Genomic DNA, 6115 nt, shown 5'->3' on the forward strand with positions numbered 1-6115 from the left:
ACATGACCTTTAGTGCCACATCTCTCACAAGGGACCTCCTGTTGAACAATAGCATGGACTGTCTACTTATTTCCCAAAGATTGGGATGTCTTTAATTCGGCAATTTGGGCAGTTAATGCCTCCAACTGAGCCACAACGGCTCCATCCGAACCACTCCCTCTTGTGGTACCTCTTGGATTACCATATTCAGTAGTGTGAGTAGCTATCTCATTGATCAATTTCCAAGCATTGGCATCAGTAGTGTTGTTTTGAAACCTCCCATTGGCAGAAGAATCAAGTAGGGCTCTATGATCGTCATACAGCCCATTATAAAACTGATTGCATAAAAACCAGATTTGGAAGCCATGATGGGGAACGGAGCGGGCTAGTCTCTTGAAACGAACCCATGCCTCATTAATGTCTTCAGTGGCACCTTGTTTGAAACTCGTAATTTGGCTTCTAAGAGCATTTGTCTTATGCGGTGGAAAATACCTCTTGTTGAATGCAAGAGCTAGTAATACTTGGTCAGTAATACCATGTGCTTCCATATCCAAGTCACGCAACCACTCTACAGCACCATCTCGTAGAGAGAAAGGAAAAAGGACCTATTTTACTTGGTCATGGGTTACCCCAGCAGTCAAAGGGTTGGAGCAGCAGTATGTAACGAACTTCTCCATATGTTTAGCCGGGTCTTCACTAGCTCCACCTCCAAACATGTTTCGCTCCACCAAGTTAATGTAGGATGAAGAATCTCGAAGGTGCCATTATCGGTGGTGGGTAGCTTGAATTCCTTGGGAATAAATGTAAGGGTGGGCTCTGAATGGCTTGCTAATGTAGCCATGATCATAGTACGGTCAGAAAAAGATGCGTCTTCCTCTAAACACTGATTTTCTGCAATAAAAGCGGCGTAAGCTGAATCAAGGGTACTCAAGTCTTCTGCTTGATATATCTCCTTCCAAAAGTTTTGTCTAGCACGGAGAGTCCTCTCTGGTTCTGGATCAAATAGTATGAGCTCAGACCTGAAAGACCTGGGCATAAACAAAACTAGCACTGAAAGGTAAGATCGGTCTCAAGGAACGAAAGTTCCCTGAGACAAGACAAACTAAAATAAGCAAACAGAAAATTGTTGCCTCCCCGGCAACGGCGCCAAAATTTGACAGACTAAATCGCACACCTATCAAAGATAAACCAACTGGCCTAAACTAGTGCAGTAGAGAAAGTCGGGATCGTATCCACAGGGAGACAAAAGCGGTCTAATTGCAGTTCTCAGTCCGTCTGAGTCACAAATTTTGAGGTTGATTGGTTTTGTCTATTAACTAAAGTAGAAAGCAAAGGAAATTAAATTAAGGAAAAATATTTCAAATAAGAGAAAAGGCTAGGATATCGGGTCACCACGGTCAACAACGATCAAAGGTAACGTCAACGGTTGGCATAAATATGGTTTGAGGGGTAATAAAAAGGTCCTTCCGGTCCGCTATTCGCCTTAGAGTACTAATTTAGCTTTCACTCTAATTAGGATGGTCCATTGTTTGTAGCAGGTCTAACTTCTTCCAATCTCTCGATCTATATCGAAGTTTCCCAGATCAGATAATTAATTACATCGACTTAACCAATTAAATGCTATTAGAAGCTACAACTAACAACACATATTTATATTAATGCCAGACCGAATAATCTAATTATGATCGTCTTATAACCATGGCTTCCCTAATCCTAGCATGAGAAATTTAGCTACGTATATTTGAATTGATAAACACAACGATAATAATGAAAATTGAATTAAACATGTTGACAAGATGTAAATAACAATTAAACATAAAGCTTGCAATTAATGAAGAAGAAGAACGAAATAAACAATAATAATTAATTGAAGAACAAGGATCGATAAATTACCAAAATAGGGAAGAAAGATTACAAAGTTTTAGATCCAAAATTCTCGAGTAAAAGCAACGTGTATGAGAGAGTTTTTGCAAATTCAAAGATGCCCTAATAAAGTTCTGAGTTCCCCCTTAAATAATAATAAGGGAAAATTATTAAACAAACAACTAATGGGCCGTAATAAAAATAAACACATCTCGCAGAATTCACGAGATTGTCAATCGATTAAGATATCAGTCGATCGACTGATTCCAGACTCAGCAACAGTCGATCGACTAAAAGGGATGGTCGATTGACTTTTCTGCAGTATAGATTATCTTTGATGCACTTCCTTGCGTAATCACGCACCTCGAGGCAGTAGCTTCCAAGCTTCAATCTTCCAACATCCAAAATGCAACACCGGGGACAGGTTTTGGCTTTTTTTTTTTTGGTTAAATGTGAGGATATATTAATAATGAAATGTTGTCCAAGAAAGGACTATACACATACCAACAAAGCCAAATACCAACAAAAGCCAAATACAATCAGACCAAGAAAAATGATTAAAAGACGGAAAAATCTTCTATCATTCATCTTCCTGATCATCTTCACTTTTTAATTCACTCAAAACAAACCCAAACGATGGAGCCAAACATCAAGCCATCAAACGATTTCACCATTCTTGATCTTTCCTGTCAATCGGCATCTTCACCTTTACTCTTACTCGAAGGATCACTTCGTTTTTTATCATCTTGAATATTCTTTCTGGGCATATCAATATCCCATTGATTCGCGAGTTATTCCGCTGGGTCCAGATAGCATATAAGCAAGCGTTAAGAATCACCATTTGAGTTTTCTTCCTTATGCTAGAGCTCTTCATTCGTCCTACTCGATGGAGTGCTTGTCTCTTAGGTACTTTAATACCACTCCAATCTTCAATTATATTAGTAACTATCCTTCTATTGTCACAAGAAAAGAAGATATGATCCTGGGTTTCACTCTCTGGATTACAAATGCAGCATAAGTCGTTTTGAAAACATCCATTCTGAAAAAGCTTTGACTTAGTATTAAGACATTTGTGCATACCCATCCAAGTAACCATAGAGTGTTTAGGTATCACCCAGTTATTCCAGATCTGGTAGTACCAATTCACTTTTGGTTTCTTATCTCTGAGCCATTCATACCCTTGTTTTATGCTATAGCCCTTGTCATTAACAGTCCTACGCCATTGTTATAACCATGTTTCATCCAGTCCTTCACTTTGCATATATTCCTCCATGTCTAGCTGACATCTGATGGAGGAACATAGTCGTTCCAGTTCTGACCCTTCAAATGGGTTTGATGAACCCATTGGACCCAAAGCCAATCAGCTTTGCAATAGATCCAATCAACAAGCTTAGCAATTATTGCTATGTTCCAATTTTTAGCTTGTTTTATGGCTAAGCCCCCTTCCTTTTTTGGCACAGTAATTTTATTCCAGGAAACTAAGGGAACTCTGTTAAAATCAGGGCTTCCATCCCAAAGAAAATTCCTACAGATTCCCTCCACTCTTGAAATTACAGCTTTAGGAAGCATAAAGATAGCTGCCCAGTAATAATACAGAGTATTTAGAACAGAGTTGATAAGAGTAAGCCTACCTGCATAAGAGAGTTTCTTAGTCCTTAGTGCCCTTATCCTCCCAATGATTTTCTCCACAAGAGTAGTGCATTCAGTCTTAGTCAGCCTACTGGGCTTAACTGGGACACCCAAGAAATTGAAAGGCATAGATCCCTCAACAAAACCTGCAATAACTTTAATATCTTTTTTCAAATCTTCAGGCATACCATTGAAGTACACTTCAGATTTATTAGCATTCAAACTTAGTCCAGTAGCTTTAGAGAATGTAGAGAAAGCTCTCATAAGGAGGGTAATAGAATGAGCATTCCCTTTACAGAACACTAAGAGGTCATCAGCAGACATGAGGTGATTCAACTTCATTTTGCTACATTGAGAGTGGTATTGGCTTGTTTATACTCGTCTGGGTCCAAACCTGCATAGAATGAAAAATAACCCAAATTAAACCATTCATGGGAAGATAGTGGCTATTTGCTACGTAATAAGCATAGAAATACGTGCTAAATGACAAAGAAAAGTGCATAAATAAAGCACGCATCATTTATTCAGCTTATTATGATCTGTGTGACTACCCTTTCTTACTCTCTCAATTTCAATGGAAATACTTTTGGTTTTTTCCATGGAAAAAGGGGATTGAGACAGGGTGATTGTTTATCTCCTCTGCTCTTTACTCTATGCATGGAATACCTTTCTAGGATTCTGCACATTGTAGCTCAGCAAGATATTTTCAGGTTCTACCATATGTGTGGGCATATCAGGCTCAATCACCTACTATTTGCAGATGATCTTTTAATGTTCTATAAAGGTAATGAAGCTTCTATTATGTGGATTTTGAGGGCATTTTCTACTTTCTCTGCCACTTCTGGACTATGCCTGAATAGAGACAAAACAGATATCTATTTTAATGGAGTTAGAAATGAAATTATGAAGGACATTGTCAAGATATCTGGATTTAGAATTGGTAAGTTGCCTTTCAAATACCTAGGGGTACCCATCTCTTCAAATAAAATCACAACCTATGAAGGTCATAAACTTATTGAAAGAATTGTGGCTATGATTAGAGGACTGGGAGCAAGGCACCTTTCTTATGCTGGCAGATTAACTCTGGTGCATTCTGTTCTTTCCACTTTACATTCCTATTGCGCATCAATTTTCTTAATTCCTTCTGGGATTATGAAGAAAGTGGAGTTCATATGCAGAAATTTCATATGGGGGGCAAGGATTCATAGCTTAGAGCTCCAAATGTTAGCTGGGAGAAATGTTGCAATCCAAAAGATGAGGGTGAACTTGGCTTGAAGAATTCTCAACTTTGGAATAAACTTTATTGGGTAAGTATACTGGTTAGTTGGCTTCAAAGAAGGTCACATGTGGGTCAAGTAGGTCAATCATGTCTATATGAAAGGTTGTGACTGGAAAGACTATAGTGCTCCTTCAGATTGCAGATGGTCTTGGAAGAAAATTGTCCATGTCAAGGACATTTTCAAATCTGGATATACTAACAACCTCTGGCAGAATTCTGATAAATCATACACTGTTGCTGCTGGTTATCACTGGATTAGACCTAAGATTGCTAAGGTTCCTTGGAGATTTCTATGTTGGAACGGTTTGAATGTTCCTAAATCTGCATTTATATTCTGGGCAAGCCAACATCAAAGGCTCTTGGCCCTGGATAGAATGCAAAAAAATGGGTATGGGGCATGATATACACTATTATATTTGTGGTGTGGAGCCTGAAAATCATTTTCATTTGTTCTACTGCTGTGAGTATTGCAAAGTTTGCATGAAGTTGTTATAGGATAAGATTCACATTCAGTTCCCTGCTGTTGATATGATAAATTGGCTTCTAAAGGAAGAGGCAGAAGTGGACTTCAAAAGGTCTTTACTGGTGCTTGCTTTGTGGGGATCATCTATGCAATTTGGTATGCTAGAAACTGTGCACGAGTGGATTATCAGCTACCTGCACCTTGGGTCCTGGTGAATCAGGTTTGCTCTAACATTAAAATGCGCTGGAAAGAGAGGAACATGAAGCCTTTGAAGCATAGTGACCAGAGGTGGATTGATAACATTATTTAGTTTTATGGGATTTTCTATGGTGTACTCTCGTATTTTTCAGTTTTCTATGTTGTACCCCTACATTTTTGAAATTCTACGGTGTACCCCTAAACTTCTTACCTATTTCTCCATCATGACCTCCTTCAAATCATAATTAACTTTTCACTATCAAACAAGCGTACTTTGACCTTTATTTGGACACATTAATGTTGTATCACCATCATATATGTGAAGCATCACAAATCTCTTTTAATAAGCATAAACTACTATTAAATACCTCGTTATGAAGCATGAAATGATAATGGAGATTTGAGTTAAATTCGTATACTGTTTGGTGGGTTAATGGATAATTCGCGAATTAATAAGTAAATGAGTAGGTTATCGAACAATTGTAATGGTAAATAGACGATTTAATAAATCAACTAAGAAACTAAATTAGCAAAAACAATAAATAAGGTCATGGTATAGACTAATGTATAGAGTTTAGGGGTACACCATAGAATTTTTAAAGTGTAGGGATACAGCATAGATAACCAAAAAAACTTGGGGGTACAACGTAGAATATCCCTAGTTTTATTATGATGTGGTCTCTTGGCTGATTTTAACTGGAATT

The 6115-nt window shown here is 38.0% G+C and overlaps 1 long non-coding RNA gene and 1 other non-coding gene across 2 annotated transcripts; both read left to right on the forward strand.

The window, feature by feature from the left end:
* The first annotated feature begins 339 nt into the window (after nt 1-339).
* Nucleotides 340-446, forward strand: LOC141635767 (small nucleolar RNA R71). The gene has a single exon (XR_012540429.1). It is a non-coding gene; the product is annotated as a small nucleolar RNA R71 (small nucleolar RNA).
* Nucleotides 447-2360: 1914 nt separating this feature from the next.
* LOC141626821 (uncharacterized) lies at nt 2361-5675 on the forward strand. The gene is made up of 2 exons (XR_012536410.1): nt 2361-2748; nt 4182-5675. It is a non-coding gene; the product is annotated as an uncharacterized LOC141626821 (long non-coding RNA).
* Nucleotides 5676-6115: the final 440 nt, after the last annotated feature.

The sequence above is a fragment of the Silene latifolia genome, chromosome Y, assembly GCF_048544455.1.
Source record: "Silene latifolia isolate original U9 population chromosome Y, ASM4854445v1, whole genome shotgun sequence".
Classification (NCBI taxonomy): Eukaryota; Viridiplantae; Streptophyta; class Magnoliopsida; order Caryophyllales; family Caryophyllaceae; genus Silene; species Silene latifolia.